Source organism: Paroedura picta, chromosome 7 (genome assembly GCF_049243985.1).
Source record: "Paroedura picta isolate Pp20150507F chromosome 7, Ppicta_v3.0, whole genome shotgun sequence".
Classification (NCBI taxonomy): Eukaryota; Metazoa; Chordata; class Lepidosauria; order Squamata; family Gekkonidae; genus Paroedura; species Paroedura picta.
The window spans coordinates 78,286,593-78,307,708 of NC_135375.1; the positions used below are offsets into that span (position 1 = coordinate 78,286,593).

Sequence of the window (21,116 nt, forward strand, 5' to 3'; positions counted from 1 at the left end):
AGGGCCATTTTTTCCCTTGGTGGAAAATCATGACAGGTTGTGTTTAGCCAGTGAGCCTCATGCTGTCAATACTCAGTGTAGAGGGGGAACTAAATACTTAAAGGGGGTGTGTGTATGTGTGGCAAGAGTAGGTTTGTCTGATAAAGACACTGGTTTTTAAAGATTTGATGGTTTTAATTTATATTGTCACCCTCCCTGAGCTATCAGGAAGGGTGGGATTTAAGAATAAAATTATTATATTATTTTAGAGATATAATTGGATCAAAGGAACGAGAGGCACACTTTCATAAATGGAGCCCAGCTTTTTTGGTGAGATCTGATTATTTTTAGTGAGATCCTTGACTTCTGCCAAATAGGAAACAGAAATAAATAAGCTAAACTGCAAAGCACTGTTGGGAGATTTGGGGGGGAGGGAAATCCCCGGAAAAGTGCTTTAAGATCTTACCTTTGTCATTGCTTTTTGGGCTCCCATCCCAATGATTTCAGCTTGAAAGCATTAAAATTAGTTCCTTATACATGCGTTGCAGGTGAGGTGTTGTTGGTTTAAAAAAAAATTAATTTGCTGTTTGATTTGCCCCAGGATTTTCAGGTGTTGCACGAGGGAGTAAAGAACAGAAAGTACCTCAGTTCTTGGTTGTCAGCCATTGGATGGTGGCCATAGCATTATTAAACCAGCCAAGCATGCTGGGTCTCAACCACAGAATTTAATTTTCCCTACTGCAGGGACTAATCAACTACCATAGGCTTTAAGTCCTGAGGAGATTGTTTTTATCTGATGCTTTAAAAAAAATTTCAAAGAATATAGTAAAGTTAATTTTACAGTTTTGTCTGTCCTCAGGGTTACAGTGACAGAAATTTTACTTGATGAGAAACAGATAAGGCTGGGATTTATGTTTATGCTATGATATAAATTAAATGAAGATGACAGCTTGAGGTAATAAACAGCCCTTCTAGAAGAAGGGTAGAATGACCCCCATGTTCTCCTCAGCCAATGGAAGAGAGGTGACAATCGGCACCCACCAATGCAAGTGGCCTGCAGTGCAATGTGACAAGAGGCTAGTGCTACAGAACAACCTTCTCCGGTAAAAACCAAAATGATTATTGTTTGCGTTACAGAGCCAGTTTTCATAAACAGTGAACCAATCGCACCAGCTAGCTTTAAAAAAAACAAAACAAAAAACAAATGTATAACATTGAAAGGATTTATAGTGTGGCCTTTGCTAAATAATTATCCACTTCTAATCACAAATGTTCTGTTCCTGTGTTCTCCATATCAGAGGCACAGCTAAGAAACCGAACCATGCCGATTTATTTTCAGAGAAAGGAACAGATTTGGAGGAGGGGAGACAAAAAGAAGTGAAAGGATACCACAGCTCGGCACTACCACAATATTAATCGACATTGTTTTTAATCATAGGAGCTGTTTCTTGGAGTTCTCCCAAGAAAGACTGAGCAAGAGAGGGAGACAACCACAATGAAATAATGATACCTTAAAACATACCAGTCTTGGTGATAAAGGCTGCACTGCACACATGTTAAATTTATATTAAAAGTGAAAAAGGTGACTGCAGATTGCGGTTCACATGACTAAGAAAAGATTCTTTCAAAATGACTGCAGTTGGGGCTTTATAAGAAACATTATCTTGAACTGAAATGTGGAAATACAAGAAGGCATCCACCAAAGAAAACAATTATAAATATTCTTAATTGCCTGGAAATAATTTTGTCATAAAGAACTGGATCGAGACAGACTTATTTAGATCGAGGGGAGGCTTCAGAGCCACTCATGTTGAAATGCTTGTTAGGAGGCCAATATGTTTTCCAATTGTATGCTGAACTAAAGGGTATGACTTTTAAAAACACTTTTATTTTGGCCTTCTTCCTTCCTGTCTTTCCTTTGTCTATATTCCATTCTTTTTTTGGTGGGGGTGGGAGGAGGGATATAAAATATTCTGGAAGATTCAGTAACTGCTACTCAATGTATTTTATTATTTCAGGAACCCATTCCAAGCTCTGCTGCAGTTACATTTATTTAAAACTAGAGAATAATAGCCTATTGACATGTATATGGTTTTAGAAATACGAGGCCTCGTTTTCTCAGCTGGAATTTCCCAACAATGTGCATTTGCATTGCATTAGGGATGCTCTTTTGAAAAAGTGCATCGCATGCATTCAGACGTTTTGACACTATCTGGGTCAGAGGCAACATTTGAAAGCAAGAGGCCCTACGTCTTCTGAGAATCTCTCACAAGCAGGCACAAAAGCACTAATGAAAAATAAAAGGAAGCAGGGGGAGGGTTACTCTCCCTCACATTATTAAGTCATGCTTTATGACATACCTGCCTGCTCCCGACATTAATCTACAGGAGATAGATTGTCACGGTCATGCTCCTTTGCTCCATTCCAACTGCATTTACATTACCCAGATTGAAATCTGCACCACCACAACCCCACGTCAGGAGCCATTTGACGTGACTGTAGTCGGAATAGCAGAGCACACCAACGAGCAATTTGCACGGTGCATATCATCTCCCTTGCACTTACCGGCACATACAGCAGCTGCAGGCTCCCCCTCCCCCTTGTAGTTTGACAAGAGAGGCATTATTCTTGGCAGCTTAGCTGAAGCCTAACTAGCTTGTCAAGGTTCAAAATTGCATGGCATTGGCCAGGTATGTAAGCAACTCAGCACCTTTCCTGTTCCCAATAGCACTTAAGACATAATGGGAAAGGAATGCAGAAGTATTTCACCTGTTAGAATGGCTAAAGAAAGAGTTCTTTGTAATCTTCCAAGAATAGGCCAGTTGTCAATAGCAGCAGCTCCTGGAGTATATGTTTGAAATGAACAGTAAGGCCTGTAAACTAGTGCAGCACTGGGTCACAAATCAAGACTGCAGACTTAAGTATGCTAACAAGGAAATAAGTCTGATTGAAGACTGGGACTTGGAACAAACATTTTAAAATTGAGCTATATGCTTTTTTGACAACCTGCATGACAAGTTTCTAATCTTCTGTTTTCTATTTCTAGCTGTGGTTATTCAACCAAGAATTTACCATGGTACTTTACTCTCTCATGTATTCCATTTCCGATTTTCGGCTACCTCCCTATATTTACTAGTTTCCAGGAGCACAAAGTCTTAGGGCTAAGTGACAAAATACATCTGACATGTGTCAGGTGTGCAATGACAGTTAGACATACACTGGGAGAACTGACCTTAAAAAGAGCTTGTTTGTCCAGTGTTGCGAGGGAGGAGGAGATATGTTGGTTTCTTTCAAACCCCAGATGAAAAGGCAGGGACTTTTTGCCACTTTTTCTGGCGCCATGGGCATGAACCAATTCCTGTACTTAACTTTGTAACAAATGTTGGCTGGTTCATGGTTCACAAACTGAAGAGCCATCATGAGATACCACAAATTTAAAGGCTGTGGAGCTTCATGGTGGTTCGTGAAGACCAGAAAGCCAGGCCATTTAAAGTCCCTGCTTTCTGCTCCCTACTGCTTTTTGCTGGGAAAACCCCTGCTTTCTGCTCCTGGAAAGAGCAGTAGAGAGCAAAACACAGAGGTTGCGAATCACTACAGATCAGATTGCAACCCAGCATCCCAGTTTGTATCAGTTTGTGGTTGAGTTCGTGGTTTGACCATGAACTGAAATGAACTGCAAAAATGTAGTTCACACCCTTCCCTATTGCTGATTACTTAGGCAACAGCTCTGTCTGGTTTGTCTTTTTCACCTTTCAAGTTCTCATCTCTTCCAACACAGAGGTTATTTTTCACTGTATATATCTTTTGTATCCTCTCAGGAACTGTACAGATGTTATGTTCCAAAAGGAGCTTTAAAGTTCAGTTGACCAGTCATTAGAATAATATTTTGCAGGTGCTGAAAAACATTTTGCAGAATGCTTTTAGGGGAGCTGTATATTTGAATATACCAACACATTTAGGTACTCACCACATAAAATACTCCCTGTAAATAGAAAGCTAACAAATCATGAAGAAAGGCTCAGTATTCTCCCTGTAGTCTGTTTTATCGGTTGATTTAAACAAAGTTTTCTCCCTAAATGACAGCCGCTCAATACATTCTATACAGAGCTTCCTGGCCAGTGTACTATGTGCCAGTTCTAGAAGCAGAATCCAAATACCAAGCAGGGAATAGATAGTTCAGAAGTGATTGAGAGTAGTGCTTACATTGCTGAATTGTTATTCACTTAAATTTGGTGTTTACATTGTAATGACCAGTTGCTAGTCCTATAATAAAGAAAACAGGGGATTATATTTGATGCATTAAACTATTTAGCAGAGTGTGCAAAGCATCATAATTTGAGACATAAGGAGAAAATGAGAGGGTATATAATGGGATCACACAGGTTCATGTGAATGCAATTTGTCATGAGGAATTTTGCAAGGCCTTACTTGGCTTTTAGATCAGAGCATGGTAGCTATGCTGGATGCACAGAATGAGGTTTCATATAGCATGGTATTTGTTCCTAGCAGATTTGTAATCTGAAGCCTGACATGTTTTGCTACATAAAAATGATGCCTGAAATGGCCCTGAGAAAAGAGAACTCTCTTCGCAGACTATGGTAAATGTATTTGTTCAACACCATAGAACTCTATGACACTTTATCATAGTCGGCTCAACAATTTCCTTTATTCTCAGACTCCAGGTATTTTCATGGTGGGAGCTACATCTCAAACATGGTAATGCCCCAAAGTCTACCCAGGTCTGCCTGCCCTATGGTTTAGAAGAATCATAGAATCAGAGAATCATAGAATCATAGAGTTGGAAGGGGCCATACAGGCCATCTAGTCCAACCCCCTGCTCAACGCAGGACTAGCCCTAAGCATCCTAAAGCATCCAAGAAAAGTGTGTATCCAACCTTTGCTTGAAGACTTCCAGTGAGGGGGAGCTCACCACCTCCTTAGGCAGCCTATTCCACTGCTGAACTACTCTGACTGTGAAAAACTTTTTCCTGATATCTAGCCTATATCGTTGTACTTGAAGTTTAAACCCATTACTGCGTGTCCTCTCCTCTGCAGCCAGCAGAAACAGCATCCTGCCCTTCTCCAAGTGACAACCTTTCAAATAAAGAGGGCTATCATGTCCCCTCTCAACCTCCTTTTCTCCAGGCTGAACATTCCCAAGTCCCTCAACCTATCTTCATAGGGCTTGGTCCTTTGGCCCCAGATCATCTTCGTCGCTCGTCGCTCTCCTCTGTACCCTTTCAATTTTATCGACGTCCTTCTTGAAGTGAGGCCTCCAGAACTGCACACAGTACTCCAGGTGTGGTCTGACCAGTGCCGTATACAATGGGACTATGACATCTTGTGATTTTGATGTGATGCCCCTGTTGATACAGCCCAAAATGGCATTTGCCTTTTTTACCGCTGCATCACACTGCCTGCTCATGTTTAGTTTACAGTCCACAAGTACCCCAAGGTCTCGTTCACACACAGTGCTACCTAGAAGTGTATCCCCCATCCAGTAGGCATGCTTTTCATTTTTCTGACCCAGATGCAGAACTTTACACTTATCTTTATTAAATTGCATCTTGTTCTCATTTGCCCATTTTTCCATTGTGTTCAGATCTCGTTGAACTCTGTCTTCCGGAGTATTTGCCAGTCCTCCCAATTTGGTGTCATCTGCAAACTTGATGAGTAGTCCCTCCACCCCCTCATCTAGATCATTAATAAATATGTTAAAAAGTACCGGGCCGAGCACCGAGCCCTGAGGTACCCCGCTACTCACCTCTCTCCAGTCTGATGAAACACCATTGACAACAACTCTTTGAGTGCGGTTCTCTAACCAATTCCCTATCCACCTAACTATCTGAAAATCCAGATTGCAGTCCTTCAACTTATCCATCAGAACATCATGGGGAACCTTGTCAAAAGCTTTACTAAAATCCAAGTAAATGACATCAACCGAATTTCCCCGATCCAGCAAACCTGTTACTTGGTCAAAAAAGGAAACCAGGTTGGTCTGGCAGGACCTGTTGGAGACAAATCCATGCTGACTTCCTTGGATCACCAAATTGTCCTCCAGATGTTTGCAGATTGCTCCCTTTAATATCTGCTCCATTATCTTCCCCACAACAGAGGTCAGACTCACTGGTCTGTAGTTTCCCGGGTCATCCTTCCTCCCTTTTTTGAAGATCGGAATAACATTTGCTCTCTTCCAGTCTTCCGGGACATCTCCAGTCCTTAAAGAGGTTCCGAAGATGATGGACAAGGGCTGTGCAAGTTCTCTGGAAAGTTCTTTTTTTTTTTTTTTTTATAGAAAGTTTTTATTTTATTTTCCAGAGTTGAAAACAGTGAGATACATGCAATCTACATTGTTAATACAGAAAAGGAGAGCTATACTCTTCATTTGATACACTTGGTTCCCCATTTTTAATCCCTTTTGTAAATAGTTCAGGTAAGGGCCCCGTTATTCTTGAAAGGCCTCTTAGTGTCAGTTTGACTATCTTGGTAAGATCAGCTAGTTTATTCACCCAGTCTTCTGTCGAGGGTAGTTCTTACGTTTTCCATTTCTTGGCCAATTCTAGTTTTGTTGCCGTCGTCGCATAGTAGAAGAAGCTCTGTATGTGGGTTAGGAAGCGCTGTGGAAAAACATTTTGGTTCCCTGTTTCAATCTTACAAACCCTCTTCTCTCCATTTAAGATTATAGACTGGCTACAATATTATGGACTTTTACCCAAAGCTTATAGACTTTTTATAGACTTTTTCACGTTTGCACCACATTTAAAAAGAGAAGTCTACTTTGTTACCATCATTTCAACATTTGTTTGCATAGTTTCTGATAGTTTTAACAATCATAAACAGTTTATACTTAACATAGTCCTAGAGCCCTCCACATTTTCACTAGAAAAAGGGAAAAAAGAGAAAAAAAATACTTAGTTGTACGGAAAGAAGGGAAACAAATATATATAAGTATACATTGTTGATACCAGAAATAATAAAATGGAGTCTTCATTAATTAATAGAAAATATTTTTCGTTAGTTATATATACACCTCCTCAGCTAGAAACCTTCTTTTAGTTATGCTTTAAATTTAGGCTGAAAGTCACTACATAGATATGCTAGATAATTCAAATTCAGCTATCATAGGAAATCTAAAACCCCACACTATAATGTAAGCCCATTCCATTAGGTGTCTCCTTTTAGTTATGCTTTGATTTTGGGCTGGTAGCCGCTGCGAAATTAGGTTTAATAATACAAATTCAGCTTACTTAAAAGATCTTAGACCCCAGATTAACTTCTTAACTAGTTATATTGCCTATATGGCTACATAAAGGAGGTAAAGGAGGAAAGGAATTTCGACCACTGTGTTGCATTTCCATTCCCCAAGCTTCTTAGGGAGGTCTCATTTCGAGGCTTATTACGTCTTGTGACTCCCGTTGACTGATGTTCTGTCCCATTGGTCTTTGGCTGGGAAAGTATAGTTGTAGTCTTTCCCTCGGAGTATACATCGATAAATCTTGAAGCAGTTGTACCTCCTGGACTCCAATATCAGTACAGATGTTTTTCCATGATGCTCCTTTCAATCGATTGCTTTCACCGCAGATCCATATGTCTTTCTTGAGTATTGTTGCTTTGGAGTGGCTGTATATCTTCTCAGGCAGGGTGTCCTTATCTGAGCTGCAAGACTCTGACATCCCCTTTTCTATCTCCATAATTTCAGATTCCTCTTCTGCTGGTAATTTTCCATCTTGTTTAGAGCTATCATCAGCCACTACTATTGGTTCATCATTCCTGTTAAAGACTTCTTCCTTAATGCCTTTAAACTCCATGAGCATATTTTTAAGTGAACCATTTAAAGATTCTTTCAAGTCTTGTGTTTGTTTGTCTAGAAGATATGCAAATTTTTTAAACGAAAACATGTTCCAGGTTTGGAATTTTGTTAGACTTAATATTTGCAATTTTGCAAATAGCCAGTAGAGGTCCTACAGAGTCCTAACGAAAGCAACAGTCTGTTTTTAATTAAAGGAATGTCTCTAAGGCTTAGTTCTCGCGAGATTCCATGGCTCTAATCTCTCTTATCTTCGAAGACGAAAAACAGATATAATAAAACAGATAATAAGAGCTGTTACTCATTAGATTGAGTTGATTTAAGTTCTTCTTCTGATTAAAAAAGGAAATTAGCCTGCCTCAAAATGAGGTGGCATCAAGCAGAGCCAGAAACGGGGGAAAAGTAAAGACGGAGAAGCGGAAAAGCACTTGCATCTCTGCGTTGATTAATGATTCAGTATCTTGGAATCTGGCAGCTTCACCCCCTCAGTATTATCAGACAGTCCTGTCAGTCTGGCTTGTTTGGATTAGCGAGAGCAACTCTCCACGCCGAGAGTTCATTCCAGGGAAGAAGGTGCCGAGGGAAACCCCACTCACTGTTTGCAGGCTCGATCTGATGTCTGCCAGATGTTTTCACTCCGGAGTTGTGGTGAGTCGAAGGTCTTGCTGGGAGGTATCCAATTAGCTTTGTAGATTAAAATAAGCTTTGTAGATTGCAGAGTTGAAAAAGGAAGAAAAGGAAAAAAGATTTTAAGATGGCGGACGGCGCTTGCTGGACCCTGTGCACACTGAGCTTACGTTCCAGTGGGAGATTAATTTCCCTGCGGAACAGAGAGGCCCCAGAGATTCACAAGGAATTCCTGAGAAGATTTAAGGGTGGGTTATCGTACCCAAAACCCGATTCTGTCAATCACAGCAGCGATTGACCCTCAGTGGAACAGGAGCTCGAAGTATTCGAGCTATCCAAGTGCCATGGCTCCGCCTTTTTTTTCCTCTGGAAAGTTCTTTGAGTACTCTCGGGTGCATTTCATCTGGACCAGGGGATTTGAACTCATCCAGTGCAGCTAAATGCCTCTCGACAACCTCTCTATCCATGTTAACCTGCCACCCAGACACTGTCCTTTGGCTATGGCCATCTCTAGATGTGCCTAAACACTTTGACCTGTGGGAAAAAACAGATGTAAAATAGGCACTAAGCCTTTCTGCTTTCTCTGCATCTTCCGTTAGAGTTTGTCCATCCGCACCCAACAGTGGGCCTATTGCCTCCTTCACTTTACGTTTGCTCCTCACATAGCTGAAAAATCTTTTCTTGTTACAATGGGCTTCCCTGGCCAATCTTAGCTCACCTTCAGCTTTGGCCTTTCTTATGATTGATCTACAGTGACTAGTAACCTGTAGGTACTCTTCTTTAGAGCTCTGTCCTTCCCTCCATTTCCTGAACATTTTCCTTTTCTTTCTTAGTTCCTCTTGAAGTTCTCTGTTCATCCAAATAGGCTTCTTAGAGCTCCTGCAGTGTTTTCGTCTTTCTGGGATAGTCATTGATTGAGCATGCAATAGCTCCTGTTTGAGTAGCGCCCACCCTTCACATGCTCCCTTTCCTTCCAGCATTGTCGTCCATGGTATGACACTCATCATGTCTCTGAGTTTATTAAAGTTTGCCCTACGAAAATCCAACATCCGCGTCTGGCTACAAGCTTCCTTGGCTCCCCATCTCAAAAGGAATTCTATGAGGACATGGTCACTTCTCCCTAGGGTCCCTACCTCCTTCACCTCATCCACCAACTCTTGCCTGTTGGTCAGTATTAAGTCCAGTATGGCTGAACCTCTGAAGAGATTTTTTTCAAGATAATGTAAAAAAGTAATCTCACTAGCTGTTATGGCTACAAGCATGGTAAGGTACTTAAAGAGGACTAAGATAGTGTAAGACATTTTTATTTAATTGAAGATTTTCTTTATAAGTTGACTATAGATTCCAGACTTCAAAGTAACTTTTCTGATACTAACAATATACACATATTAAAATATGCATATATACTTAAAGTTTGTGACAGAGTTATAGATGTTTCTGGTGGTTATGAGAAAATTTCTGATCTTTCCATTCATGTTTGGGATTTCCATGAGGAAACATGGTGGCCTCTGTCTCCCCAGCTTGAATCTGTGAGTCTTAGTCATACATGGATGTGAAAACTGTGGCATCATATTATGTGCCATTGTCCACCTATGTGAAGGTACTTCTGAAGGCTGATGGTACTTGACTTAAGTCCCATGTATGAAGTCCTCAAAAAACTGGTGAAACAATTTTGATTTTACTGTAAAAATTGTTACATGTAAGTTATGACAAAACAGTCTTTAGTAGAAGAACCCATCTCCACAACTGGACATTGGATATGATTCCATTAAAGTAGGTGACCTCTTTCACATACCTAGAGGTAATCTGCCACAATTTTGGCTCTTGGTCAGTACATGCTGAACATGCAAAACAGAATTTTGAAAAGATTGTGTTTGGTATTTTATAGAACAAGAAGAGGCTGGTTGGTGCCCCCACTTTTGGAAATGTACAGAACAAAGGTACTTTCCCAGCTCCAATGTGGGGATTTGGAAACTTTAAACCCACATGAAGTTATTCAGAACAAATGCACCCACATATTATTAACAGTCCCAAATTCAACTGCATCAAGTATAGTTAGATCTGCATCAAGTATAGTTAGATCTGAGTTGTTCTTGCCTCCAATATCAACTGTAGTCCTCAAAGCTGTTATTAATATTTTGGATGAAAATCCTTTTCTGCCTACTTTTGAGTATTTTAACCTAGAATTGTGATGGGATGAAATTCAATTCATGGAGAAGTCAAATTTGTTTTCTCAGAAGAATATCTAAGAAGGCTGGGGTGTTTTGCATCCAAACTGTTAGTAAAACAAAGGCTGATGGGTATAAGTGCTTAAATTAATGCTGTATCAGGCACCTCAAAAGTAGCCTCACTTTATAGGTAGCTTTCTCCCCCTCCATTAAATCTTTTAGCATATTTTACTGATCTATTAAACTTTGAGGACTGGAAGGACTTAACTAAGGCACGATTGGATATCTTATCACTAGCAATGTTAAGAGGTCGTTACAAAGATATAATGAGTAAGTTTGCTCTTGTGACCAGAGATCTGTCAAGGACCTGTCCACATGGGTTTTTTTGGGGGGGTGAATGAAAACTCAGGAGTATTTGAACAAGATATCCAGGATGATTGGATTAGTCCACACTTTTGTTATTACTCGGAGACCAAAATAAATGGGTCAGATTTCAAAGGGCAAAATTTATTCGCTTAGCTATAAAGATCCAACCAAAACTCTCTGATACCAGTGTGTTTGATGTCCTATTATGCATGGGTATATTCCCTTGCTTCCACTGTGCATGTCTGCCAGATATTCTTTTCTGTTCTGCATTGATTTCCCTCCCTTCAGCACTCAATTTGCTTTCCAGTCACTTTCCCAAAATTATTTGATACTTTTCCGCAAGGATCCCGTCTGCCCTGGATTTCTTCCTCAACATGAGGCAGACAGCTGAGGTGGAAATGTTCCGCTGTCCATGTGTGTGTGTGGAGGGGGGGGGGGTTATTTGCACAAAGGTGGGATCACATAACACAATCCCACCTTTGTGAAAAAAAATTAAATGCCCCCAATTGGCTCTGCACTGCCACAAAGCACCACAGAGCTGACAGTGGGATTTTTGGTCCCTTCTGGGACACTGTAGGAGGGGAAGGAGGTGGGCCTGAAAAGCCTGACTCTTCCCCTTTAACAAGAGCCTGCATATGGATGGGCCCAATCGTGCCCATGACAGAAAAGGGAACATGTAAGTATCTGTGTTTCCTTGTCACAGGGTAACGGAGGGCCTAAAGTGCACCAGACCCTGGAAGTGGCTGGGCCGGCTCTGACATCGTATCAAGCAGGGATTAGCCCTGCTGCCATACGAGTACCACCCATGCAGAAAAGATCTAAGAGTAGTTTTGTGCCAGTTTTTCCCCTTGCTTCAATTCCAAACTTAAGGTAATTTAAAAGCATGCATATTCTCTTGGATTCCCCCCACATATAACCTTTTCCCACCTACCTGGAGCTCACTCCATTAATCCACTACCCACATTGAGGTACCTTCACCCTGTATCTTCTACCTTCTTCAGCAGTATAAGCTCCACTATTGCTCACTTTTTCCATCATGTAAATTGGAGGTGGAGGGGTGGGGGGAATTTACAAGCAGGATGAGTCTAGTGACATGATTTTATTGCTGTACTTGGATTGCTGAGGAAAAACATTGACAGGGAACAGCTGAGGTACAGGTGGGAATCTTTTCTAAATATTAAAAAAACAAAGTTCAGAAGTGATGGTTTGTATGTGAGTATGCCCACAAACAGAACCTGTTTTATCATAAGTATGAAGAATATGTACTTCATAATTCCTAAAAGAAGAATCTGGGGGGGGGGAGGTGCAGATTGCACAGACAGCGTTTGAAGTAAAGTTCTACCTACTTGATTGTAGTGAAAATCAAAAGTAAGCTGTGCATGAATAATTCATCAATGTACGGTTATCTTGCTCACTCTAGGTCTTTCTGTGGTATTATGGTATTCACCCTAAGATTCATGTTTGTTAACTATTACATGAGTAATATAATGTAATGGTTATACCCCATCCTTCCCAAGTTGGCTTACATTTCTAGATTCTTAATTGATTTTATATATCATGTTTTTAGATTGTTGAAGGATATTTTATGGGTGATTGTATTGTGATTGTTTTATACTATGTTGCACTGTTTTTCTTAATGTCATTCCCTATGTCTATGAGCTGGTGCAATAAAATTTGACTTCTGAAGGCTAGGATCTTGTTGAACTTACAAGTACACAAGTGCCATCATTATGGTAGTTTTTAGGTCCATCATTACCTTATCACAGTTTTGCATGTTGCCAGTTGAAACTGAACACACATGCAACCAAATCATAACATTCCATGGTACTACCACAAAAGGAAAAACATTGGTTTCCAGTGCTCTGACAAGTCAGGACATGGAGAACTGATATAATAATAGCCCAAATAAAGCTGATGGCTAAGAAAATCTTTGCATGGTTCAGGGGCTTGTCATCAGCATATCAAGTAATTAAATGTTCTCTTTTGTACATCCTATGAATATTCATTCAATTAACATCAACTCATGGAAATCTAAAGCATATCCCCTTTCTTAAAGGTCAGCTTCTTAACTATGACATAACCTGTACCAAAACAGTGACTCCAGTAATTTTATGAATTGTTACCCTTAAACAAGACCTGTCACAGACCTATTATGTTTATAATGGATTCATCAAGACCACTCCAGCCAGAACTACTTTAGTGCACAAAATGCCTGGCTTGCTAAAAATTACAGCATTTTCAAGTTAAGTGTGCAAGAGGAAGTAAGACAAACGTACCTTTCAAGCTAACATAATTAGCATCTGTTTTTCTTTCTTTTTTCTTTAATTCCCCCTTCCTATATCCATGCATACCTGCAGACTATCATCATTCTGTGCAACAGAAACCAAGCATGTGAAGGGGACTTGCAAGGTATCCTTGTGGCTTACAAGCTTCCTTCGCTCAGCCAACTTCTCTGTTGAGGAATCTTCTTTTGCCTACTATTGAATCCCAGAATATCACAAGAAACCTCCTAATCTAAGTCGTATTATGTTTCTACATTACACCAAGTACACTGACATATCCATCCTATCACCATCTCTGGCCGGTATGCTGTTAAGCAGTGGTCCCCAACCTTTTTATCATCAGGGACCGGTCAACGCTTGACAAATTTACTGAGACCCGGGGAGGGTAGTCTTTTGCCGAGGGACTTCGCCACCGCCTGAGCCCCTGCTGCGCTTGCTTTCCCACTGGTGCCCCTGACTTCCCTTTGCCCACTGGGGGGCGCTGCCAGCAGAAGCTGCACAGTGCTACGCTGAGGGGGAGTCCCAGCCATGGCAGCCGTCGGAGAGCATCAAAGGTGAGCCGGCGGCAGAGTGGCAGGACAGCCCCCAAGGCAGCAGCTGAAGAGGAGGACAAGGAGAAGCTGCGGCTGATCTATGGACCGGTACCAGTCCCCGGACCGGGGGTTGGGGACAGCTGCTGTTAAGGATCTGGCCACTGAGATATCCCCAGATAAATTTCCAAACCACTAAAGGTTTCATGGGAGCATACTATGCAAATCTATTCTATTAAACAATCCCACCATCACCCCTAAAGAGAAGATTATTACCCTTTGCCAGTGATCCCAAATGTGCCCCCACCATTGTTTCCCAGCTACCCTCTCCTTTTTCCTCAAAGAGCCATCTTCCCCAACAGCCAGCTTGATGCAGTGGTCGAGAGTGACAGCCTGTAATCTGGAGAGCCAGGTTTGAAACCCCACTCCTCCACATGCAGCCAGCTTGGGATAGTCACAGTCCTGTTAGAATGGTTCTCACAAAGCAGTTCTGTCAAAACTTTCTCAGCCCCACCTACCTCACAGGGTGTCTGTTCTAGGGAGAAGAAGGGAAGATAATTGTAAGATGCTTTGAGTCTCCTTTGGGTAGTAAAAAAATATTCCATGTTATAAAGTCCGGTATGTATATACCCAGTGCACTCACTATTTGATTGGTCATCGGTGATGTCACTCACCCCCCAGAGGACCAATCATGTAAAGGATGCCCCACCTCCTGACTGCTTTCGCTTCCTCCATCCACCCACAGGAAGAGCCAACTGTCAGGTGAGCTGGCCTCTTGGGGTGACTGGGAGAGAGAATGGGAGGCCACTGCCTTTGGTGCCCATCTGGGGTGGCGGTGGCCATCTGAAGGCAGGGAAAGAAGGCTCTGCAAATGAATTCTTCTGGCCCCAATGGCCCCGCCACTGCCTTGTCAGTCTGCCTGGTTTGTGGGGGGTAGGGAGGAAGGCCCCACAGATGACTCTTGGCCTCGAGAGCCCTACTATAGCCACTCCCTATTGCCCATTGTATTTCTATACACAATGGACTTTTTTGGTAGTAGGGTATAAAACCCAACTCTCTTCTTCTTCTTCTTCTTCTTCTTCTTCTTCTTCTTCTTCTTCTTCTTCTTCTTCTTCTTGGTAGTAGGGTATAAAACCCAACTCTCTTCTTCTTCTTCTTCTTCTTCTTCTTCTCCTCCTTCTCCTTCTCCTTCTCCTTCTCCTTCTCCTCCTCCTCCTCCAAAACAGAGATCCAGTCATAGTTTTTTTGCTACCTCATTCGAGCGGTAGGTGCTTCAGAGGAGCTCTAAAACAACCCCATTACTTTTATGTCTGAAGGAAGCACTCACAGAGGCCTCCATCATTCTTTTTTTGTGGAAGCTCAAGAAGGCTGGGATCCCTGATATATCCTTGTGAGGATTGCATCTCTATAATAGAATTCCAGAATAATCTGCTACTGGTGTATAATGCACACAGGCTAAATTATTACTGGAATCTCTTAGATTCATGAACCTCTATGCTTACAGTGTCTTAGATCATCAAAATGTGTCTTACAACAAGGATGGCCACTTCCTCTAACCTCTCCCCCCCCCCCCGAATCTTATACATGCCATATACTTTGGCTGGATGAGACTGCACCCCCCCCAACTAATAATGCTTTATTTTAATCCAAAAGTTATGCATTATACGCAAATAGTTTCATCTGTATATATGTAGGTCTTTTATGTGGAAAAACGTCAAGCATTTCATCGCTGTATGGGTCAGATCATCGAATAGCTCCTGTAAAACAGTTCTGCCATGCTCAATTTGCACTGAATTGTCTGTCTTCAGTTTCTAATTCTCTGTATTCATACATTTATGGAAAAAATAAAGCTTTTAATTCTTTTATTTTAGATCCTCTGATCAAGCAGCATGTGAAACATGTAGGGATCTTTCAGTGAAATATAATAACCATTGTTCCATTGTTTTTCTTCTCTGCTTTATCACAGGCTTCTGGACAGTGAAGAAGATGGCCTTCACTGCTGAGGGAGGGTAAAGGTTTCCTTTCACAAGACATCAATAGAATTATCTGAGATGCAACACACAGGTGTGTGATATGGGGCAGCTATCTAGATGGCAATTGCACAGGTGCTACCTGGGCTGAGAAGCTATTGGAAAAATTGTGTTTCCTTTCATGAAGTTCAGCTCATTAAAATCCTGTCACAGCAAGACGAGTTACAGTACACAGAGTCCAGGGTAGTATAGCACTCACACAGCTGTGCTCTGAACAGCCCTTGTGTAAGTCAGCATGTTTCAGGAAATAGCCAAAAATCAGAGAGAGAGCAACATGCATCTTCATGCTGGTTTCAGCTCATTTTCTGCCCTCATGGTATTTTACCCCCACTCATTATGGCTGGCCTGCTCAATGTTTATGAAGAAATTTTATGGTAACAATTTTACTGATTATTGTTTTTAATGCTAAGAATTTTATTGTCTGGGAGATTCTGACCTGGTTTAGTAGTTTTGAGTCAACTATAATGCATTGCTTTCTTCTTGTTTTTGGTTCACTTGGGCAAAATTTTAGACAGGTAGGATAGATAAATAAATAATAAATATGCTGAGACAGTAGGAAGTTGTCATTCAGACATGAAATTCCCCATTCACAAGTTCAGCTCTTGCTGGGAAGTCAGAGTGGAGCCATGGTTTTGTACTGCCTGTCCCTCTAAAGTACAGTTCACTCTTCTAAATCTAATCCCATGATGTCAGTTTTGTAGCTAGGAAATATTTCAGTTCAGCTGAAGTTCATTTTCTTTCCCATAAATGAATTTGGGCTCTGTTCAAAAACCAAAATTGCAGTGCCTTCAAGACTCACAAAGTTAGATATTGTTACAAAGCAATCAGCCTGTATTTTAAAACACTGCAGAATATTAAGAGCCATTCCACACCTGGAAAATATAGTGAGATACTTACCTTCTGCAGCAGCAAACCAGCAGCTACATCCTCCATTTTAAAGCGCTAGTTGAGGAATCCATAAAACTGGATTGGGGAATCCCCAAAACTATGTAGCACGAGCAGGAGGAGAGCACCCAACAACCACTAGTGAAATGAATGTGCATAACCAAAGTGGCCAGAAGTAGTGTGATCTCTGTCTCCAGCGCCTGCCCTCATGCCCGCCTCCCTTTCCCTTCTCCCTGGAATGGGGCTATTTTTTTTCTTGTAACAAACTGTGTGGAGCAAACTGCCTGGAGCAATGAATACACCTTGCTTCATCCAGGCAGAGAGAAAAAAATCCCCCCCCCAAAAAAACATCTGGAAAAATTACTTTTGTTGATCTTCAATTCTCATAATTTCAAAACGGGGTGGCATTAAAATACGCATAGATGCATAGACTAAATGCATAGGCATAGCAACGAAGAATTTTTACTTAAAAAAAAAGATTGCTTGCATCGCTTTCCCTTTAAAACTGGGAGAAAGGTGATTGGCTGTCTTCCATGATTGACAGGCAGGGGGGAGAGTCCTGGGTATAGTGAGTCTCTGTCCTCCACCATTTTAATCAGCCATGCAGAGTGCCAGAAAGCAGGAGAAAGCGGGAGAAGAAAGCGAGAGAGAAGGAGGTGAGAAATGGTGGGGGGGGGATGATTTTTTTTAGCGTTAAGCAATTACGCTGGCTTAATGCTATGTTTTTTGATGTGTGGAATGGCCCTCAATACTGGTCTCAAAAATATCGATAATATTGAAACAAAAAAGATCAATATCCATAAACTCTACCTGTTTTCTAGAGTGATCCTGGGTGAGGGGTAGAGAACATCAGACAGACAAAATCACCATGAGATCATCATGCTACATGCGGGCTGTGCTTGAATGCTTCCTAGTGGGGGAAGGAGAAGAAAAAGAAGAGCTGCTTTTTAAAATACTTTTCACTACCTGAAGGAGACCTAAAATGGCTTACAAAACCTACACCTTCCCCTCCCCACAAAATTACACCCAGTGAGGTAGGTGGAGCTGAGAGAGCTCTAACAGAACTGCTCTGTCAGAACAGCCCTAAGAGAAGAAAAAGAGTTGGTTTTTATACCCCGCTTTTCACTACCTCAAGGAGTCTCAAACCTATCCCTTCCTCTACCTACTACAGACACTCTGTGAGCTGGGTGGAGCTAAGAGAACTCTGACAGAATTGCTCTGCGAGAACAGCTCTAACAGGACTGTGACTAGCCAAAGGTCACGCAGCTGACTGCATGTGGAGGAGTAGGGAATCAAACCCAGTTCTCCAGATCAGAGGCCACTGCTCTTTAACCTCTACAGAATGCTGGCTCTAAAACCCCTACGCTAGGGCTGGGCAAACTGTGGCCCTCCAGATGTCCATGGACTACAATCCCCATGAGGAAGGGGCTCATGAGAATTGTAGACATCTGGAGGGCCACAGTTTGCCCAGCCCTGCCCTACGCCATGCTGGGAGAAGCCGGTGTGTGGCATTACACTGGCAGCAGTGCTGAATTCCTGCAAGCTGGTTGGAACCTCTTTTTCACAACAGAATGAAAGGCTAATGTATTTTCACATTCATGACTTTAATCATTCTTGCAATAATACTGCCAATTTATATTATGTACCATTAGTGTGAGCAGAAGCTGATACTATACTGCTATAATAATGCAGTACTATGGTGCAGTAGTTAGCACTGGACCGAGAAGGCTAGGCTTAAAATACCTGCTTGGGCAACAAAGCTCACCTGGTGACTTTTACCCATGGGATTGTTGTAAGGAATGGGATGACATGACTGAGTAATGTTTTGAACCAGGAATACTTCAGCTCATTCTTCTGGTTACTGGGGCATAATTTAAAAGTACTACCCTCATTTCATATTCATCCTACCTTTGCAGGCTGGCAAGGACCACTTGCACAAAATGCATCTTCAGCTAGAAATAATGGAAAAATGGTTTGCATTTGTTCACATTTATCCCCTCCTATTGTGTCTCTCTCCTTACCAGAGTGACTGGGGGTGGGGTGGGGTGGGGTGGGCTGCAGGGGAACAAAATTTGAACCAGATCAGCCAGAGATTTCAGAGAACCCTTCCATTATCATCTCCCTTCTTTAATTGTATGATTAAGATCTCACCTCATCTTCCCTGCATGCACCATAGATCTCACTGTTGAGCAGGAAGAGTAGTGGGCAGTATAGCCACCAACATACAGGTGGGACCTAGAGAGCCCTTGGAATTGAAAACACGATCCAGACACCTGGAATCAGTTCTCCTGGAGAACTGCTTCGGGAGATGCACTCTATGGCACTGTATCCCACTGAGGTTCCACCCCTACCCAAACCCCTCTCTCCTCAGGCTTTAATCCCTTAATTCCCAGAAATTTCTCAACCCAAATTTGGCAACCCTAGTGGTGAGAAAGGCCAGGATGGATGCACTCTGACTGTTTCTCCCAAGGCGGAGGTGGTAGCAGTGGTGGGGAATAGCCTTCAGCAGAGGAAAATTCAATGGTCTCATCCAGCCCTTTTCCTCCTTGGTCTGGGCTGCACACAGGGAGGAGGAGGAGGTGAGAGAGGAACTAATAGAAAGCACAATGACTGATTTCCACAAGGACACCTCATTGTGCCTTTGGGCAGGGCCACAAGTACAATGTATCTTCTACTGCTGCCTTCCATCCTCCCCTCATCAGCCCAATCTGCAAAGCTTTGGAGCAGCCCTGTGAGAAGCAGCCAGCAAAATCTCTGTCCTTTCCCTATTTTCTCTCATCCAGTGGCTGGCTCTGGGCTACATGTAGGGAAGAGAAAGTAGCAGTGTGAAAGGTGGGCAGGCAGCCCAGGAAGAATCTTTGTCTTGGGGGCCATGATGGCTCTGGCCAGCTCTGCTCTCTATCCTCTTTTGTCTTCCCCACTATACGTTTTAGATTTGCAGCTTATTTGCTCATGGCTGACAGTATGTCACTAGTCCATGAGAAAGTCAAAATCCAACTTTATTGCACTAGGCCATTGCAATGAGGAAGAACTTTCTACATAGTCCAAAAGTTCTCACCCTCTCGTAGTCACTGTTTGGTTCAAGACTTGATAAACATCGGGGGGTTTAGCTTTTATTTCTAGGTGTTAAATTATTGGGTTATCTCTATGGATTTACAGTTTCAGAATTAAGACTGCCAAGTTTGTATGTGTTGAAATTTAAGAAATCACAGAACATGTACAGTATTTTAAGCCCCAGACAATGACAAGCTTTTAATATAATGCCCATAGAACAGGAAGGCTCCAGAAAGGCAACAGACCCACATTAGAAGTACAAAGAATTTTTAAAATCCTTTTCTAATCATATTTGCATAAATATACCTGTGCAAAAAATCTGCTTTAAGATGGGCAGGCAAGTTTCAGAGACAACTGCATGAAAACAAAGGAGGCAAAAGGAATAATCAAGAGGTAGGTCTAAGAAAGAATTAAGAAAGAATACTAGTGCTAGTATAATCTTTGCAACTAATATTTTCTGCCATGAGAGATGGCAACACAAGTTTCTGGTGTTGTATGCACGGAGAATTGTGGCATCTTTGTCCTTTTAAATGTATCGTTCCCAGGTTCTGTGGTCTTAATCCTGAGATGATGAACCAGGCATCCTGGCTACTTCCCATCATGTACTGCTCTGCCTCCAAATAGAGACACTTTTAGTCTTGTGCTACCGTGCAATACCAGTGCAGTTGTGCATAATACGTATTAAACTTGTGTAGACCATTTTTCCATTTTCTGAACTGTCAACATTTAGTGTCATTCATTTGAACAGAGCAAAACAAATTCTAGAGCAATCAAAAGATATTGTATTAAAAGCAGTTATAATTTTACCCAGTGATGAATAAGAAAAAAGAACATTACGGAGTCATCTTAAATTTTCCTTTATGATAAAATATACACAATAGTACTCACCTTCCATCCAGAATTGGCCTTCATCTTCTCTTCCAACTATTAATGCCACTCATGATTAAATCTCTCCATTTAATTGGCAACATTTCCCAGCCTATGTTGGGGAGATTTAATTACATGACCTCTATTAATATATACATTTATCCCAGTTGGGTCCTTATTGTCTTTGGTCTATGGATAATTAGTATTATTGATTGCCTCATAGAGGCAATTCTCCAAAGAAGCTTAAATCCATCAATGCAACTCAGTAGTGTCATGCAGAACTGGGAAATATACTGGGGGGTAGTGACCTTGAAGGATATATATATGCTCCATTCTACTTTATTCTACTCTATTTTTGATCATGGATGATCTCGATGCTCACCAGAGCTCAAACCCCCCATCTACAGCATTTTCAGTACATCCTGCTTCTGAAGTATAGTTCAAGAAGACCAAGGAATATTAGGAAAGAAGAAAGAAGGAATGCATCTCCAAGAGGCTTCAGATGTTGCAACATGTGGCTT

At 41.6% G+C, this 21,116-nt stretch overlaps 2 long non-coding RNA genes across 5 annotated transcripts in view; one reads left to right on the forward strand and one right to left on the reverse strand.

Moving 5' to 3' along the window:
* Positions 1-21,116, reverse strand: part of LOC143841161 (uncharacterized) — a 50,998-nt gene that overhangs the window by 19,445 nt on the left and 10,437 nt on the right. Inside the window, exons 4-5 of one of the 3 annotated variants that reach the window (XR_013232592.1) lie at positions 20,617-20,707; positions 17,485-17,584 (exon numbers count right to left, since the gene is read on the reverse strand). The exons of 1 other annotated variant lie outside the window; for it this stretch is intronic. This is a non-coding gene — a long non-coding RNA (uncharacterized LOC143841161). The remainder of the gene's footprint in view (positions 1-17,484; positions 17,585-20,616; positions 20,708-21,116) is intronic. One more of the 3 variants, XR_013232593.1, reaches the window with a different exon arrangement.
* Positions 1-21,116, forward strand: part of LOC143841162 (uncharacterized) — a 49,700-nt gene that overhangs the window by 14,851 nt on the left and 13,733 nt on the right. For both annotated transcript variants that reach the window (XR_013232595.1, XR_013232596.1), the window contains one exon: positions 15,726-15,823. This is a non-coding gene — a long non-coding RNA (uncharacterized LOC143841162). The remainder of the gene's footprint in view (positions 1-15,725; positions 15,824-21,116) is intronic.